The 20,565-nt window shown below is 41.2% G+C and overlaps 1 long non-coding RNA gene across 1 annotated transcript in view; it reads left to right on the forward strand.

The window, feature by feature from the left end:
• The first annotated feature begins 1,025 nt into the window (after positions 1–1,025).
• Positions 1,026–20,565, forward strand: part of LOC146671045 (uncharacterized) — a 46,395-nt gene continuing 26,855 nt past the window's right edge. Inside the window, exon 1 of the long non-coding RNA XR_014911399.1 lies at positions 1,026–1,515. This is a non-coding gene — a long non-coding RNA (uncharacterized LOC146671045). The remainder of the gene's footprint in view (positions 1,516–20,565) is intronic.

Here is a 20,565-nt window from a genome sequence, read left to right on the forward strand (position 1 = left end):
AGGACAAGAACAAGGACTAGCAGATGTTTTTCATGATCACTATGTTAAATGTCTAAAAAAACGAACTAGCATAGAGCTGCTAACATTGCTATAAGCCCAGACAGCATCAAGGATAAACTTGTCCTGTTTCTAGGTAAATAATACACGACTTCTTTAAGTGTGTGTGTCTGTTTTTAAGAGAAACATCCTCCAAAAAATGTTATTTTATGATAAACTACTTAACCTTGGAAGTAATGTGTTGATTTTTAAGCTAGTTAGCTTGAGCTAAGTTGAGCTGCTAAAGCTTTTTTTTACTTTTATCAATTTCTCACACTTTTGCTCGTGTTTGTCTTGTTTTAGAGGAGTTAAAAAAACAAAACATGTTCTTATATCATACAAATTACACCTCACAGGAAACCTGTCATTTGAACTGGTTATTGTCTGACTAGTTAAAAGATATTAAGCTAATGCAACTTTTGCGATTAACATGAACTTGAAATGGTAGCATCTCTTCTGAAGTAACCAGCTGTAAGTGTGTTAATGTTCTTCTGACTTGCAGCTTTGGCGAAACTAAAAGCTAGCCGTCGCGGTTTTCTGGGCTGTGTCACAGATGTCGTTCTCATCACTTAACACCAGCGTTTGGAGCCTTGCTTATAACTCAAAGATGCTTCTTTAGACCCAAAGTACAACTCTTTACTGCTAAGATGACAGAGAGGGTTATTCCTAAAACTCTCAGTGATCATCAGAACAGAGGTTTAGCAAACAGTCAGCAAATGTCATCACTGCACATAACTGTAGATTTTTATTTAGTTGTCAATATTCTATATGAACAAATGCCCGACAATAGCACGCTGACTAACAAAGCAGCAAAGTTAGTCATTTGACAGCCCAAATATCTCCCATAAAGCTCAGTGGTTACAAGAAGACACAACCTGAGAGAACTGTACCCTCCTCCACGTTTTCTCAGGCTGCCATCAAAGCTATTTAAAGGTTCCCACACACAGTGCAGTCCTGGCTTTCTTTGGCCTCTTCAAACACAGCTCGCTTTTCTATTCTTATTCTGCTGTTAGATTGTAACTCTTCATTCGTCTCACAGGGTGAAGTTAAAGTTAAAAAACAAAACAAAGGATACCTCGTGACCTTTTTTACTTGCATTTCCCAACAGAAAAATTTGTTTTAGTTGATATTTGAATCATTTCTGACTTCTCAGTGTCTGACTCAAATTTGAGTATAACAACATGAATGCAGTTCAGAGAATTCATGAATTTTTAGTCTTAAAACTGTTTAAAAACTGTTTGTTCTTGTTTTGTTTAACATATATATGTCTGTAGAAATTCCAAAACTTGTAAACATCTTTTCCTCCTGTCACATTGTCTGTTCTGTGCACAGCTGGAGCCTCCGTGTCTGTTTTCATTGTGTCGGAGAATTCCAGTGTTGAGGCTACGAGTGCGCTTTTCCTGGCTCTTCACGCTTTCCTCCCGAAGAATCGGAGAAGGTACCAAGCGTCATTCTGCCACCAGTGCACTCCACTCTAAGGTGGGTGTGCCTGTTTTATTTTCCCATGACATCACTGTTTTGTTTTTTGCTGTTGATGTGCTGTTTTGGAACACTGTGCATGTCTGGACAACAAGTTACCTCCCTGAAGGAAATATGGCCGTGCTCCAGGACTATATATTACTTGGAAATGGCAAATCTGCATGCATGTTTGTTTGTAAAAAAGTCCTTATGCATGCATGAAACTCTGATGTCAGGAGTTGTTAACTTAACTTAGAGCAACTTCCTTTTTAATGCAAATCCTAATTTTGTATCTATGGTTTGCAGCGCTCTATTTTTGCATATAAAACCTCACTTTTATTTTACCACTCAAAAAAGTTTCCCATGATCACTTAGGTTGTGTTTCTTTCTCTTTTGATGCCTTTTGTTTCAGTGGGCATTAAAAACATTTTCACCAAAAGACCAAACATGTCCCTTCCGGTGCTATCCACCGGTCTGTGTCGAGAACAGCAGCAGACAGTAATGGGTGGTTAACCACATAAGGGTTCACACTTTGCAGTAAATTGCTGTAAATCAGCAGACCTTAGAATTACCCACTCAGTACAAATTAAATCAAGTATAATGATTCAGAGGACACATATTTAACCTTCCAGAGTCATGCACACACCACCCCCACCTCTCCTTTAACCCTTTTGCTATTTTTCCAACTAATTATGACTAAAACGCTGCTTTCCTTGGGATTTTGGAAACAGTCCAATGGGATTTTTACAAGTCCCCATGAAAGATGAGAAGTGAAATGAAAAGGAAGTAACACAACTTGCCATGCATTTTGACAGGAAGTCATTATTTACTAGTTTTGGTCTGCGTGTGTGGGGGGTAGGAATGACGTGGGTGTCGCTTAACCCACTTGATTTTACTGCTGATACATTTGATCTTAAAAAAATCCCCTTGTAATGGACTGGCTGCTTCCACGGTAGAGGAGCTCTTTCTCTTTCTCTCTTCTCCCTCATGCAACGACGACTGGCTGCTGGCCTGATGGACATGATGGAGAGCAAACACCGGCCAAATCCCCTTACACAATGTTGCAATTCCCTCAGTGTTTGTGGTATTAACCAGAATCACTTGAAAAGCAATTAAGACTGCATTGTTTCACAGAGTGATACCACTGGCATGCCTTGTGTGTCTAGACACAGAGATAGAGCTATCTAAATTACTGCCTGATTTCTTGTGAAGAAGAGAGTGGGATTCCTGAGCCCTATTGTTTTGGAGGACAGTCCAAGGCCTTGATGTGGGCTCTGGGAGCAGATAAAATACCTAGAGACGGATGTCTGTGTGCTCATTTATTGAAAGCAGTTGAGGAAACATATGGGCTCTCTGACCAGCGATGAGCCCCCATGGTTTCCTCTGATTGCACAGGAAACGGGGCCGGTACATACTGTAAGAGCTGCTTATTCAAAATTCACAAGTGCTATTCGGCACCGTGACTGACAAAAGTCTGTGTGCGCGTGCAGAAGCCACAGAGGCAGGGAGTGTAAACAGTTTGGAAGTCTGCGGCCTGAGGTCAACCAGGATCAAGGCGAGTCCTTAAAAAGCCCGTAAACAGTCAGAGTAGGTTTGTTTTCAGCTTGTGTCCAAACAACGAATGACGCGGCAGCTGGGAAACTGAATTTGATTCATCATCCGCGTGACGCAGTGAGACGAGCTTGAGCTTAAGAGCGAGGGGACGTTACTGGACAGACCTAAGAATAGGGGCCCGACAAAAGCGCATCATCCAAGAAAACAACCCGAAAAACACCCACAGCTTGTTTGTTTATTGAGTAAAATAGCAGCTTAATCTTTCTCACGGAGGAAGCGCTCATTCTTATCATCACTCTATCAGCTAAGCATCTATGGAGAGGAAAGGGATCTCCTTTGCACTTTCACACCTTAAATTAAATCAGAAGGCTTTTGAAGACTCGTGGCCAAACCGGGAGTGAGAAAAAACGAGCCTGGCTGCCCTTGTACCCATTACCCCACGCCTCCCACACACATACACTCATAGCCCCTTATCACAGTTTGTCATCGAACACTCATATCCTCACATTGTCCCAGAGGAAAGCTGACCTCCCAGCTGTAGATATAAACTCGATCCAGCCCTCGTGTTCCCCCTCATCCTCCTCCTCCCTCTAATGAAGAACAGCCACAGGGTGACAGGGCACGAACGCTGCACTCTGAGGCAAAAAGCTGTTTTCGGCCTCTAAAAAGTGGGCTTTCCAAAGATCTAAAAAAAAAAAAAAAGAGCTAGCCTTCCCCAGCCCAAACTGATGTTTTCCTCAGACTTGGGATGCAGCTGTGGCCTTGCGTGACGTCCACGAGGAGGGGATCGACGGGAAGGTTGTGAGGTCAGCAGAGGGCGTTCGCATAGGCACCGGCCCAAGTCTGGAGAAAACACTCCTCTTGTCACCGTGGAGATGGAGCGAGAGACTCACCTCTTTCTTTCTTTCACTATCTGTGTGGTTTCACTCGATGTGTTTGGCTTCACTGCTTTTGTTCTTTTGCTCGGAAGTTTACTGTGAGCTCTCGGTAATCCATCACTGCTTTTATCGACAGATGCGATCGTTCACTGATTAAAGCAGCGCTGCAGGCGGCTCATAATGAGCTCACATTCAGTTCAGTGATATCCGAGGGCAGTGATATCAGAGTGTGTTAGTTGACGCCATACTTCTTTTTTATTTTTTTTTATTTGTGATCGCGGCATTCGAGGTGAAAGCAGATGCTTGTATTCCTCCTAGTTGAGTCTTAAAAGGAGCATGTATGCATTTGTGTGTTTAAATACACCACACACACTTGCTTATTTACGACTAACTTTACTTGTTAAGACAGTTAGTCCTCTTCGCTCTAGCTTTACACGAGCACAGCTAAACACAACATGCCCTGCAAACCCTGCTGAGTCCTGTGGTTAGCATTGTGGTAAGTGTGGGGCCAGCTGGCAAGGCTATCACGTGGGCATCTTTTGCTGGAATCATATTTGGGTCATTTCTTGGTAACAGCTGATAGCTGATACCCCTCATGTTTATTTTAATTTTACTTATTAGCACCACAAATTGCTGATATTGTAGATATCGGTGTGATACAATGGTTTCTTGAGCCCCTAGATTCTGGTGTTCTAGAGATGCAGATCATGCCATACACACAAATGCAGGAAGTAGTATACAAGCATTAAATGTGAGTATGTGTTGGGACTGAATTAAACTTTCTCAAAATTTAACTGAAGGTATCATAGAAAGAACAGACACAAAAAAGGACAATTTGTTTGTGATTAAAAAACATTACAAATATGTATACATAGTATAGGGAGAGGGAATGTAGCACTAGTTATTATATACTATCCTTTAAAATGAAATTTTGAATGAAATGTTTTGGGGGGTTTAAAGTTATTTAATACAGTTTTATATAAAACTGGATATTGTTCAGATAATTTAATCAAATATCAGAGTTAGGTTGATTTGGTCAAGTATTTATATCCATAACCTATTTTTCAGCTGACCAGTATTTTTAGGTACTGCATGCCAGCACTTTACTCCTTGTAGGTCACTGCTTGGCAGCCAGTTTTCACTCATTTATATCAACAGTTTCACTGCTTTCCTGCTCACATGCACAAAGGTCATATCTTTTAGGCTGTCATGTGACAGTTAAATGGAAAGATTGTGATTAATGCCTCGGTAAAAAGGAAACTTAAATTTCTTACGGAAACGCTGTGATAATAATAAAATATTTGTTTAAATGATAGCATCCTTCTGAGTCTTTTTTATTTTTTTTTGGTAGGTACATTTTGCATCTCTATCACATGCAGGCATTCACGTTATTTTGCAAAGAGCGCAGTGATAAGAATACATTTACTGTGCATGTGAAACTTTGTGTGTTTGTTTGTGTTTGTGTTCAAAACGTGTCTGCGCAGGACGGGCAGACTGTGGGTTCGCAGCTTTCTTGTGAACCACTCGTCCGACAGTGTGAGTTACCGTTTGTCACAGGAAATGAAAGGCAAAAAAATAAATAAATAAATAAACAAAAAAATCATAGTGTGAATTAAAAAAAATGTCCTGACTACACAATTCTTTTTTCACAGCCTTTCTAAGGCCTGTTTGTCTGTTTCGGTTTTAGGGTTAAAATCATACGTCTTGTTATGGTTAGTGGAAGGGTTTTAAGACTTAGCTGTAAGCTGGTTGGTAGAGTTTAGAGGTAACAGACTTTGGGAAAACACTGGAACCACAGCAGAGCTTTAGCCAAAATGTGAGAACCGCTTGTTGAGAAGACCTTAAATTTAACAGGTACGAGCACGCAGGGTTGAGGTTCTCTTAATTTACTGTAAACCTGTATTTTTCATTTCTTCTGGGGAGACTCTGCAGACCTGGTGATTCCTGATAAGATAAGTCAGCTAGCTGCAAACAAGTCATGTTTCTCTTCCAGCAGGGCGTCTGCATCTTCACTATCACTCCTCTTGTCTTGTATCATAGTTTCCCACGGATCGTGGGACTTAACAGGACTCTGTGCTTGCTAAATATGGGGATTACATTCTAAAGTAAACCGTGGTTGATTAATGCTCAGTGGAAGGCCGAGAGATTACCAAGGCCGCTATCTACGAGGAAAACAATGAGATAAAGACACAAAGAACAAGAAACAGAGCAACGGTGTGAATGGTGTCAAAAAGATATGTGCGCACTTACTTTCTGCCTGTAGTTATTTTTTTCTCAAGTGATGTAAGACCTGGCCTCGCACTGTATTTGGATTCCCATCATCATAGTTGTGATATTAACAGACCCGATGTTTCTTCTTTATAAGAAAATGCATTTTGGGGAATAGCTGATGCCTGTGAGATGTTAATACATCAGACTGTGGGAACCTGTGTGTGCCTGAATCATAGCATTATGATATTAGACATCAACAGCTGAGTAATAAGTGACAGCTAAGACGTGGCAGACGTGGCCTTGTAGAAAAATGTCCTTGTGTGAACTACTCACACCCCAGTAAGATTCCTAAAACTGAGTTAAAAACAGCTGTACTGTATTCAGAGTTGTCTTGCAGAAACTGTGGGGGGCATGAGCAGCACGAGGTGGGGTATGACCCAGATTTGTGCTTCAGCTTCAATCACATGTCAACTTTCAGCCACAATTCTCAGATTCAGAAATACAGACAGTGTGCCACTTTGCTTTGCGGTTTGCTTCTGAAGGTGGCAAGGCTGTCGCCCAGTCTTGTTTTTACTCTTAAGTATCTCCGTTTAACTTTTTTTTTTCCATTTCATACTTTCTCTTTGTGCGCGTTCGCACCTGCTGTTGTGTGAATGCTCTGTGGTTTTCAGAACAAGACGAAGAAGAGACGCTAGAATGCAGGATGCAGGAAATTTCCACGAGCTGATTAAATATTCTCACATCATTGTCGTGTGCCTTCCTCTTCCCTTCCATGAGGCTGTTTAGTGTATATTCCAGACAGTCAATTGGGAGTTGGGTGTTTTTTGGAGACTATTTTGTTTTGCACTTCTGCAGTAGATAGAGTGGGAGGGGGGTGGGGGGTTGCTGTGGCACGATTGTTTGTGCTGGATATTTGAATAAATTTTGGACAAAACTAGAGAGAGAGCAGAGAAGAAGTTAATCCATGTCCAGAAGTGAGCATGCCAAATCTTATCCCTAAGCAAATAATTCAACAGCATAAATTTAGGCCTCAACAAAGGCCTCAGTCAAAATCTATATGACTGTAAGGCTGATTTGGAGCCAAAAATGATTTATCTTTCTATAATATACAATAAGCTATCAAAACATTGCAAATGTATGATCAGTAACACAGTGTTTCTATCTGCTAACAATTCAATAATAGCAGCAGTTTCTAACAGTTCACGTTACTTGTTTGTTAGGAGACATTTGTTTCCAGATAAACGTTCAATAGTTACACTTTTTCTTTAAGTCATCTTGTGGGTTTGAGCTTTTTTTTTTTTTTTTTTACATCTTTACTGTTGATATTGTGTCTCCTGCTTGGTTTAAAGCCAAAATTCAATCCAAAAGTTTTCTTTAAAAAGGTATAAAAAGCATAAAAACTCAAAACTGCAGTGGCCCTAAGAGGTCAAAAACACTGCAACTTAAGAAAAAGAAATTAGAAAGAGACATAGAAATAGAAGGAAAGCTATTGAAAAAAAATCCACTGCACAATAAAACACATTAAAACTGAATAAAACACAATAGAAACAAACAAACAAAAAAACTGGGACACTTAAAAGTAGCAGAGAATTATATATATAATATTATGATTATTCATATAATACTGTAGATGCATGTTTGCTGTTCCACAGCTATTACCTCACCAAAGACAGTTCAGTTGAGGTTTGTTTGTTTATTTCCATTTTGTGTTATTAATTTAATTCAACTTTCATTTTGCAGTGTTTTTCTATTTTCTGTCCTTTGACCTTTCGGGGCCACCGTGCAAAACAAAACAGAGTCACGGGGAACTACAGAACTGACTGATCATTTTCTGTAGGCTTACTGAGAAGCTGAGAAAGTTGGCCCTTTCTCAATATTCACAGTCACAGTCATTGCATGCCCACTGATTAGCACTACTTTAATGTTAAACAAAAGACAAAGAAAACAACAGTGTACAGTTTATCTGGCTATATCTGGTAAATAAGGCCTTTGCAGACATCATTTCATATGTGACGCATATGTGAATGAGCTCCGCGGCCACTCTCGCTTCTCTCTCGTCTTCATCAGCTTGGTTCTTAATTTGGAACAATATTAAAGTATTTATCTATTAGGCATTTTTGACATTTCCAGGAAGAGAGCTCACTGTCCCTGAGCCTGTGTGCAAGAGGCAGCTGTTGCAACACTGTGCAGCACAGACACGCATACACACATAGACACACACACACACATAGACCACTCTTTCTCACCAACATGCTATCTTTGCCAGTAAGTCTATTTTGCTGCACTGTTGAGAACCTTATGAGAACAAATCCACATATCAACCGAACTTTACATAAATAAGGTCATCTCCGCTGGAAGAAAGGAATGGCAGACACAATCTGTCAGCTTCATCTGCAAATCATTAACCTCTTTTTCTTTTCTTTTTTTAAACATCAGTTGTTCCAGTATTGGGTCCCACAGTACTGTTGTGCCAGTGCTAAGCTGGCACTTAATCAGCCCTTTTATAATAGAAATACATAGAAATATATGGCACCTCTTTTTGTGAAAAGAGCGAACAGAGACGCTGTTCTTGTGAGCAGCTCTGTCGAGCACTGTCACTGGGATGTCTGAATACAAACAAATGACATTTATGTATAACTGACCTATGTTTGGTTGACAAAATGCCATCATCGAAAAGAAAACAACTGTCTGTCTCAAAAGGGCTTTAGTGGTTATGCCACCACGCCTGAAGGTGAAAACCCCTGCATTTGGTATGGTAATCTGCCCCGTGAGCAGCGGCTGAATCAGTCACTCTGAGCTAAACAGAAACCCTGCGACCCTTATTGGACTTTTGATGTAAAGGTTGTCTCCCATGGGAAAAACTGCTTCACAGAGCAAGCTGCATGCTAAAAAGTACATGTTTTATCAGCTCTAGTGACAACATCACTACAGCTCATACATACATGATTATCTCAAGGGGAGATTGTTGTGTAAAGCTCGGCTTTACTCTAGTTACTGTAGTTGCTGCGTACCAAAAGGCTCTGAAAGAGTCCAGATTCTTAGGAGTCTGAATGGTTGGCCAGGGAGCATCACAGCACCAATAACTGAAAGCAGGACTTATGGCTGATTTAGACTTCTGCGGTGAGTCTTTGTAGAGTGTACTACATAATCTAAACGCTGGGACTTTTTTCCCTCCTTGGTCCCCTCTCTTTGTTGTGGTCAGACTTTTTTTCTTTGTTTTTCAGAGCCAAACATATTTGTCCCTCAAGTTTTTCCACTTTCTTTGCACATTCCCTCACGTCCATTCCCATAGTTTCGGCAATCTCCCTCCAGGAATTTGCTGACATTTGAGAGTCCTCATATTGAGGCGATGAGTGTTATTCTCTCGCTGAAATTCACAAACTGCAGCGACAAAGTAGCCAAGTATGTGTAGGAGGAATGAAGAGTACTGAACGGGCCAATCGCAACAGTTACCGGCAACACGTAGTTATGCTTCCAGGGATGTGCATGTGAGGTCAGTTCTTCACAAGGGTCTGTGGTTACGAGGTAGGCAGGGCACAGATTTAACACAGAAGTATAAATTCCCTTGTGAGCTGCCCGCCAGTCGCTGTGCTGATATTGTGCACAACTCTACAGTCCAGTATTGTTTTAACTCCCCTAAAGCCTCATGAACCCAAACTTCAAACTTCCAGCAGATGTTCAGTACTACATGTATTCCACTAGTGAATCTATTACTGTTTTTTTTTCCCTCCCTCCTTGGTTCCCTGCCTTCATGGGGCAGCTCGACTAAAGAAGGCCGTGGGCTGTTTGTTTTACGCTGAAGCCTGTTTTTAAAAAGTTCCTGAATGCTGGCTGGGAAATGGAGAGGCAGGAAGAGAGCAGGAAAAAGAGCCAAGAAGAGAAGAAAAAGACTTTTAAAAAATACGACAAAAAGTAAGAAAGGATGCCAAAGAACACTTGCGAGAGATATTGCTCATGTCACCGGTTTTGGCCTCCCCTTGTCTCTGTAACGTATTTCTTGCGGTTCAGAAGGTGAAAGGGAATTGAAGTCAAAGGCTCAAAAGTTTGCTTTGACCCTGCCCCGGTGTCACCAGTTTATCGCTTTTGATGATTTCCATGAGTCCGGGTGGAAGACAGTGACGATATCCGTCTGTGTCAAAGTAAGGAGGATTCAGGATGGAGGCCTGGGGATTTTGATGAGCTTTGCTTTATGAGAAATGTGGAGTTCTGCCAGGGGATGTGAGGGACTCAGAAGGGGGCCTGTGACCTCAACCGCTTCTCTGCTGTGACTTAAGAAGGGGGTTGTGTGAAACGGGTGCCTCCCTCACTCGTGGTTGTGCGTGGGAGGGAGGTCACGGACCCACCCTCCCTATAGAGAGCGCGGGCTGATGAGGGGAAAATAACAGGGTGAAGTGGCCTGAGGGGAACGCTGTAGTGGCACCCTCTAATCACAGCCGCCTCACTCACATATGGATGAAGAAAATATACGTTGTGCAGGGTCAAACAAAGGAACGCACACACACAGAGCAGATTCTTTTATAGTTAAGACATATAAGTGAGTAGGGCACACACACACACACTGGGTGTTGTTAAAGCTATAAAAGTTCAACTAAAGTACAATTCTGTTGACCTTTTGGCACAAGAAATTGCATCAGTGACCAATAAGAAGTTACCGATCTTTGAGAGAACAGAAAATTGGAGGCATAGATAGGAAAATTGCTCATAAATGATAAACTAAATTAAACAAATTAGGGAAAAGATCATAAAACACTGTGGCTGATAACGTGGCTAACTAGCATGTTAGCTCACAGGATAACCTTGGTTTAAAAGGTGTATTTTTGCATTTCTTATTTTCTGACATACAAACGCTGTTGATATGTAGACGGTAATATCAAACATGGCCAAAGTTTCAAATAATGATGTCACTTTATGAACAAATAATCCTTGTGAAACAAAAGCTCAGATTTCACTCAGTTTGGTCTGTGGGAGACGATATTCCTAATGAGCTCATTCCGAGCACATAGCTGTTGCTTTAAGCAAATCCCCACCCAGCTGGTGTTCAAACCTTCAGTTTTGGGAGTGGCAGCCAATCAAAAGAAAGGTAGTGAACATCAAAGTGCTTGCGTTACAAAAAGATGAAGCTTAGTATAAGATAAACAAAGATTACTTGGAAGTCTGAATCATGCATCTACTTGAGATCAAGAATAAAAATATGTACAGGACCATGTGAAAGTCTGGAGCTACGCCTCCATCTTTATATTTAGTTTTTCTAAGGAGATTTTTGTCATTTTCTTAGAAGAAGACGTGAGCAGTAGTTCTCCAGGATTTCTGGAGAAAGTTTTTCTTTGCATATTGGCCAGTTTTTCCTTGTACCTGACCATTTTCAGAGGAGTGGGTTTTTGTCTGTTTAACCACGTAACATTCACCTGTGAATCAATCAAACATCAAAATGCACCTCAGGAATGAATCAGTGTTGTGTTTACTAGGGGTGCAACGATATTCGTATCGATATTGAACCGTTCGATACAGTGCTTTCGGTTTGGTACGCATATGTATCGAACAATACAACATTTGTAATTTATTTTATCAATTTTCCTTCTGACGATGCTGTCTGTGTTGAGCGCTCAGTGAATCTGTGTTCGACTACTCCGCCTAGGCTGCACTGTCGAGCGCAGATCCACTGAGCGCTCCACACAGACAGCATAGTCAGAAGGAAGAGCGCAGGGCAAGCTAGCGAGACAGAAGTTAAGCTCTACTTGCAACAGGCAAATTGAACCTCATTCAGATCTGGCGTTTGGAATTATTTTGGTTTTCATGTGACGTATGACCCTGAAGGTAAGCGAGTCATGGACTAAAGTAAAACAGTATGTTGGATGTGCCATGCAATGCTCAATTACATTGGTGTGAACTAGTGTGTTAGCGCAGTTAGCTCGTTAACGTGTTGGCCGTCTAGCCCCATGCACGGAGCGATCGGCGGTAGCTCGTTAACGGAGATTTGCCGTGTTGTGGCGTTAAGGTCATTTCAACGAGATTAACCTGAAAGCACTAGTGGGAACACAACGAATATGGCTGCACATTTATGCCGACATCATCCTAGTGCAAAGACAAGTGGAAGCAGACAAAAAAAGCAAGCATGCTACTAACTTTAGCCGAGTCATTTAGACAGCTGTTAGCACATGATTCTCCTTATGCTGCTGAGAATATAGCCCAGAAGAAGCGGATAGTATAGCTTTTATTTTGGAAAGAGCCATTTCTCTGTAATAAACTCTCTTTTCCAAAGATGAGTGATTCCTCAATCAGATACAGGGCTCGCAATATCACTAGCCCGACGTCCTGGAGCTAGCGATTTTTTTCAGTCGGGCTACCAAAACCTTTCTCTTCCCTGCCCGTCGGGCTATTGTAGGAAAAATATATGTCAATGCTTTTGCATTTTTTCAGAAATGTAGCTGGGTAATTATGTCATTGGCATCGGTGAGCCACTGTCAATATGTGACATATTGAAGTCGCGTTTGAATTTGCGCTTGTTTTTTTGCTTTCACTTTGCAATCGTGCGAACTGTGTATAGAGAGCGACAGCACTGATCTGTGAGTGATGATAATTTGTGCACCAATTCCTCTGACATCGTCTTATTAATCGTTAGCTTACTATGCAAACATGACAAGTGAAATCTCCCGCAGCTTACACATGTGAGAGGTTGATCGCGCAGAGAATCGCTGAGCTTATGTGAGTGAGCGTGTAAAAGCATTTCAGTTCTGCTGAGCCAAATAAGACAGGTCAGGGTGAAGAAGTGACAGCCAAAGAAAAGCTTACCACAAAACGGAGAAGTTATGACAAATCAGACTATAAGGCAAAAAGAAAGTGCAGCTTTATGGTTTCATGGACAAAAGAATTTCTGTGGCTGCAATATGACGAGCTAAATAACCAGGGCTGCACATAAGTGGTCCGCAGGTGCGCATTCGCTGTCAAAATAAAAAACACGCACAAGGGTTAGGGTTAAATTTAAAAACTGTACTTTTGAGTTAAAATATATATTTATAATTTTAATAAATGACAAATTAAAAATGCATGAACATTTTTTTGTATCGAAAAAATATCGAACCGTGACACCAAAGTATCGAACCGAACCGAACCGTGAATTTTGTGTATCGTTGCACCCCTAGTGTTTACCCATAACAGACAACTTATCTTTAGACATTTTTGAGTAAACTAGACTGGTAGAGGACAAAAGTACTGTTCTGTGTCTGTAAACGATCACAATGTGTGATCTATTCCTGTGGCACACAGAAACCACACTGGCTGAATTTGCACCGTTTCAACTACACGTCATTGAACATAACCTTTAAATAGACCGGTGGGATTTGATTCACAGCACAACAGACTTCAGACAGATTTGCTTTATCTGAACTTCTTGTCTGTTTTACTTCCATTTCACATGACTCTTTTCAGAAAGTCGGGGGCTTAGAAAGATGAAAAAGAGACTTCACAAAGCTTAAATTGCACAAAAGAAAGAATTCAGTAGAGTATTTGTCGATCCCATGTAGCTGGTGCAGCGTGTCAGGGATTTTGGTATCGTGTGATGGAGACTTGGCTGCCAAGCACAGAAAGGGCAGAAGGGCTAAAAAGTCTTTTGTTACACATGTGCACATGGTCCCATGTGTTTGAGAACAGATGAAAAACTGGTGGTTTTGTTTGAACGGCGTAGCTTGAATTAATATGTGATGTTCTCCAGTCACAGCTGAGAGCCGGTCTGTGGCCGCTTGCACGGGCCGAACAGCTTCACACATTGTGCTATTCATCATCTCCTTCAGGAAGATTTATTTCCACTCAGTTCCTGTCTGACGTCTTTATTGCCAACATTTGTTCCCGCTGTTAACATGTTCAATGACTTTGGTGTTTGTGTGTACGTGAGTGTGTTTTAAGTCCAGCATGATCAGATCAGAGGAAGGTCCAGGCTGTTGGCTGGATCTCACCTCTGGCTCACAGGGAAAAGGGGGATGACCACTTTACTGAATATCTTCATTGTGCGGTGTAGGCTTTATGGCTACGTTAGGCGATTAAAACAGCAAATGAGACACGTGCGAACACAATCACAGTTAAAGATTGATATTTATTCATACCACTGCCTTTAACAGTTGTGTTTTTAGTCCTTTTTTCTGATGCTCTTGTTGATTCTTTAATCTGTTTGGGGAAAAACTAAACGTTCGCAGGATTTGAGTCTCAGAGCTACATTTAGTTATGGTCACTATCACTGAGTCTGAACACAAATTTTTGCTTATGACTCAAGTGTGCGAAATTGCCACTGTCAGCCATTTGAAGTCAACTGTTTTGCAATGTGGTTACACCAAAAACACATGCCAGCATCGATAAAAGGAATGAATAAGCCTGGGGGTATATGATTTTAATGGATTTCGCAATTAGAAATCAGTTGCCAGGTCCCAACCCTAATCACAATAAAAGATCTGAGTGTCAGGGATCTGTGTGAAAAATAAAGACAGTTTCTTCAAAGAAGTTGGACCAAAAGCTTTTGGTACCATTGTCATTAAAACCAAACAGAGAAGAAAAGCACTATATAAATGCCAGTCCTTTTGCCATTTGTGGCTCTTTCATCATCATAAAAATGTGTTATATAAATGATGAACATATTAACAACAGCAGAAGCATATACATGTAATCTAAAAGAAACGTGGTGCAATAAATATTAGTTTGCGGAAGCAAAACCATGATGCCTGCAGTTATTTAGCCATAAATTAAAGTGATACAGAGAGTGAAACCACAGGAGGAGCTGGATTAACCCTCGTGGACAAAGAAAATAATTGATCCTCTTAGATTAACAAAGAAAGTCCCAGCCTATCTCAGCTACCATAGGACGAGAGGCAAAATATACACTAAAATATACACTCCAGTCTGTTACAAGGAAACAGATACCCATCCAAACTCACAGCCAATAACAATCACCAATTAATGGGGAAATAAAAGATTTTGAATTGCTTTGGCACCGCCATCCTCTATGTATCACATTTATTTGATTGCAGAACCAAACGTTTCCTGAGCTTCGATCAGATTGTTGAGCTATATCATTTGCAGCGCAGTCAATTCTGAAGATATGTCCAAATGCGCAGCTCTTTATCGAAATGAGCTGTCCTGTGGGCAGCCCTGTGGAAGCACTGCTTTCGAGATCGCCCTTTGGTAAAGGTATTACCTCTAAGATCTACCGTTTACTGCAAGATCAGTTAGCTGACCCTCTTTCCAAAGTTAAAATGGTAAATGGTAAATGGCCTGCATTTGTATAGCGCTTTTCTAGTCCATAGGACCCCAAAGCGCTTTACACTACATTCAGTCATCCACCCATTCACACACACATTCACACACTGGCGATAGCAAGCTACATTGTAGCCACAGCTGCCCTGGGGCGCACTGACAGAGGCGAGGCTGCCGGGGGGGGGGGGGGGAGAGACGGAGTACCTAGACAGAAGCTACACAGACATTATATATATATATATATATAATAATCTTTTTGGAGCCAGGGTTTCTCTCACGAGAAGACATTTTCTAGTACTAGTTTGTGTTTGCCATCACTTGTAAATGTGGATTGACTCAAACCTTTCGTCTTGTCAGCTAGCTGGCGGCAACATAGCAGCAGGAGTTGTTTGTCACACCCTAAAAAAGGTGACTGATTTCATGACAGATTTGATGTGTCACAATCACATCAGAGTTTACATTGGTCCTGAAGATAACACGTGAGAAGCTTACAGTCCTGTTATGTGTGGTTCAAAAAATCTACTTTAAACCATTATTAGTATTGTCCTGGACGCCACCCCCGTCCTCCGAATTCCTCCTGACTCCAGTGTAAAATTATCAGATGAAGCCAATAGCAATAAAGATTTTCTCCTTAAAAACAGGAATCTGTTTGACCATTTCACAGCTTGAAAGGCAAAGTTAGAAAACATAAACATTCCTCTGTTTCATACTTGTTTTTCTTGGCTGGTCGGTTTGTTGGACCGGCAACAATAAGCACAGACACCAGAGCCTTTGAGAAAAACACTCGCTGTAATCAGCATATCTTTAGTCTTTTAATAGCTCACCATTTTTTCCCACACACACACCAAACAAAATGCATTCCATCTTTAAAGCCTACAGTCAATAAGCTGTCTTGGCTGCTCATAAATAGTTTTCACTCTAGCTAAAGACAGCTGTTGTTTCTGAGGAAGCTGGTTAACAATATTTAGTACTTATGCCAACACACAGGACTTGTCAGAACGTGCTTGCCCTTTGTTACACTTTCTCTTTGGGATTCCAACGTCACAATGACAAAGAGCTACACCCACGGGCATCAGTCATAGCTGCTACTTAATCACTGATGAAGGAATTTTTCAAGCGTTTCTGGCCAAGTTTATAGGTCCCACAATTCTCATGGTAGCTGTTTGTGCAAATGCCTGTGTGTATGTTTATAGGGTGTCTACGTGAGCAGTCACATGCTTGCATTTTGGTCTGTGTGGGGGGCTGAGTAGGCAGGTGACCTGGATTTCCCATCACTGGACACTTATCCCCAGGAAAGAGAAAGGGAAGCTGCAGCGGGTCTGTCAGCAGAGATCCCCTCATTGATCATTGGCACCGTGACACACTGCAAGCACACATCAAGTGATTTGTTGGCTAACACTGCTCGAGACACCTTGGTAAGAGTTCACACGCCATTTAAAAGAGACAACTTTCATGGTGTCACTCCTGCACACAAACAGATTAAAATAAACACACAACATTTCACTAGAATTTAATGGACTTGCGAATAACAAGGATAAGTGGGTCTTTAAGCTTTGGGATGGTGAAAAGCGGGACTTGTACTGATACAGAGAAAAGACTTTGGGTGTTGTCACAAAATCAAAACATCAGTTTCTGAAAAATACAAGCACAACAATTGAATCAGCGACACAGGATTGTCTGTTCCAAAATGATCTTACTACTTACCCTACCATTAAAAGAATACCTTAATATCCATGTTACTGTTTATATTTTTGAACATTAATATTTACACAAATCCAGAGGTGGGTAAACCTTTAGCAGCAATAACTTTAAGTAATGGTTTTCTGTGTGACTCTCATATGGTTGTTTGGTCTTTTTTAAAAGATTCCTTCAGTTCATTGAGGTTTGTGGACATTTTCTTTAATGCACACCTCTCTTATGGTTTCACTGCAACATATATAATGAGTTGAGGTCTGTTTAACGCAATTAACCCATCTCAAAATCCCTGAAATGTCTCTGTCAATGCATTTCGGGCAGTTTGTCCAAAGTTTGTCCATTCTGCACTCCAGATTGAGTTAAATGCGTTAAAACAAATTTTTATTGCATAAATCTAACATGTTAACATTGACAGCCCTACTTAAAAGTAGAGAGGTTGTCTGTCTCCTGAGTCAAAACTGAAGTGCTGTGGTTTATTCTGATTCAAACCTTTAGAATTCAAATTCTTTGCAAACCTGGGCTGTTTCCTCCTGGGAAACAAGCCATACATGAAACAAGCCATACTTGTTTAGTCTTTTTCCATTTGCATTGTCATGACATTTAATATGTAACAGACTGACAGAGTCTGAGATATCGCGCTTGGGTTCTTTGCAGTCTCTCTCAGCATTGCATGGTCTACCATTGGGGTCAGTTTGCTGGGACATCCATTCCTGGAAAGACTGTGGCATTGTGTTAACACACACCTGAATTGTGCTGCTTTTATTGAGGCGCTGACATTTATTGACGGCTAATTAATGGAGAAAATCAGATGATCAGCACCTGGCTGCTACTTACCATCCTAATTCCTACAGAATCAGTACGGGTGTACTTGGTCTTTCACAGGACTAGATAGAATTTTGCAAAAGCTTCATTTTTTTTATGATTCTGCATCCATCAGTTTTATGGATGCAACACCCATGTACATGCTAATTAGCACTAACAGCTCTATAAAATACTAGAATTTCTCTCGTCACTTACAGTTGTTATGAAGAACTGATGTTATTCATAGAGACTAACCTCATTTTTTGTACCACAATGTAAAAATGTTTTTTAATATCTATTTATCGTAGGGATCAAGAGTTATTAACCAGGCTCAAGTGGGCTTTCAGGAAACGTTCTGCTCTTTTTAGATACTTTTTGACGTATAGCTAATATCTATGAGAATTCCTATAACACAGTATCCAGCATTACTTCAAAGACCAGCTTTCAGTTCTTGTCCATGTAAACAGGATTAACAGTTTGCCGTAGCATACTCATAACACACCTTAGCTACAATTAGCTGACTTAGCTAACTTGTGTAATATCAGCTAGGTGTAAAACATTTTAACAAAGCTTAGCATTCAGCTGATAAAAGTGACAGTCACACTCAGCAATCATTTGGTCTATTTTTGTCTGCAGCTGCCTGAAATGTAAGACTTGTTATGGTCAATCCATAAGAGAATAATTTCACACACTCCAAACACTTGCACGTTTGCTTGTATGAAGCTTGTGAGGCCACTGCTATTAAATCAGAGCAAGGTGATCTTCCATTAGCCTTTTCTGCCAAATGCTGGTAAACTCAACAAAAGACTTGTGTCTTACATCATCTGTGCAATGTGTAGTGTTGTACTGCGCATCTAGATCGGCATTATTCAACAGACAGCTGAATGAAAACTAGAGCCAAATGTCGTTTGTCATCCCACGTCTCCTACACGTTTCCAAAGCAAATGGTCCCATTCCAACAAAAATAACATGCTCAACACATTAGGTTTGAAAAACCTGTGGGCAAAACTTGGAACAGAGGCCCTGTATCTCAATCCATCCACACCTGTGTTTTAGTGGCAGCGCTGTTGCTATCCAAGGATGTCAGAAAGGTCACGGGCTTGAAAAGAGAGCCCAGCTGGGTTTGCTGATGTGACTCCGATGGAAGAATGTGTGTGTCAGCGTTGAACTTGTCCAGTGGGACTCACCCCTGGAATGTGTTTAGTGTCACGGCTGAAGGTTTTAGGTTTTGGCTTTGGTGCCTGTCTAAAACCACTCCTGCAACGTGCGTATGAGTCTCTGGACATATAGCTGGAGAAGTTATGAAAATGTGATGGCTGATTTCAGAAATGGTTGATATAAAAAAGTATGCCGTTGTTTTAATCTTTAATGTTCTGTAGGAGTTCATGACAAGAACGCACAAGTGTTCACGGTTTCTCTGTCAGAGGGGTGTTGATGGATTACGAGGAGAGGAGTGTACGTTTGAGGCCCTCAGAGTAGCAGCCTGACTTCTAAATACACATCTGAGCCACCAGGGGTCATGACCCCAGGGTGTCAAGGGACCAGTTGCTGTGCAGGGCCTCTTCATGCACAATGGAGCAAGTGGGGGTGAGTGCATGTTCTTAAACCACTTGCTTCAGATGTCAGAGAATAATTTACACTCATGCTTTCATGTCACACCAAGAGCTCTGACATATGCTACGTTTCCTTATTTAGAAAAGTGTTACTGTCGCACATATGTTATTTTAAAGGATAGAAAACCCCAAAATTAGTATGAAGTATATGGGGTTTTAGAGCTCTGATTGGAGAACACTTTTTAAGTTCCCCTTTTTCTTTTCTGTTCACCGCAGCTGTTTGGAAAATCTTTGCCCTGTGAGTAAATGGAGAAAACTGGCTGTGCCGAGTTTCAGTGTAAGCAAACCATCTCACGCTTGTGTTTTTCAAGGATTACCAAAACCAGGTGGTCTGCTCCCACCAACCTCTGAGATTTCTCACATCCCGTCTTCGGAAAACCTCATGAAAGAAAGTGTGCGGCTGCAGCTTGGCCGAGCGTGTTTATACGCTGGATTCTGAAGTATCATTGCCCAGGCTCTCTGCCATCTGCCCGCTTACATCACGCATCCCTCCAGCCGAGATGTTGTCTTTTTGTTTTATTTCTCAGGAGATTTTTATCCAAGCAAACTCTCTTCATACCACATTCATATTTTTTTTCCCAGTGAAATACATCCGTGTCCCTTTCAGACAAGTACAAACAAGTTGCCAAAGCAGTGCCAGTCCAAATGATGACAGTTAAAGATTAGCATCACATCTGAGGCCAGCCTCAGATGGGAAGTGAAAGAGTTCAAGCAGAGCAGTAATGTGTTGTATATTTTTTGCATTGCTGCTGTAGGTCTTAAACTGCGCCAGAGTATCTCTCTTCATCATCCACTTGAGACTGTGAAGGCAGCCAAGCAGACAGGCGGGACAAACCCAGCAAAAGCTCTCCTGTGACTTCTCATTACAGTCTAATAGCTTGCTAGCTGCTCCAGCCAGCATCCTGACCTCTGACTATCACTCAACATGGTACCTGCTGAGCCTTAAAGCACTACATCTACATTCTTTCCATCCTTGGGCCTCTTCGCACAGCGGCTCAGGGGCGAACACTACACTTCAGACAAACCGCTACTGTCAGACTCAATAAAAAATAATGTAGGAAATGTCAACCCTGTCTTCCACA

The sequence above is a fragment of the Rhamphochromis longiceps genome, linkage group LG4, assembly GCF_057381845.1.
Source record: "Rhamphochromis longiceps isolate RC_006_pf linkage group LG4, R_longiceps_female_GT1.1, whole genome shotgun sequence".
Taxonomy (NCBI): Eukaryota; Metazoa; Chordata; class Actinopteri; order Cichliformes; family Cichlidae; genus Rhamphochromis; species Rhamphochromis longiceps.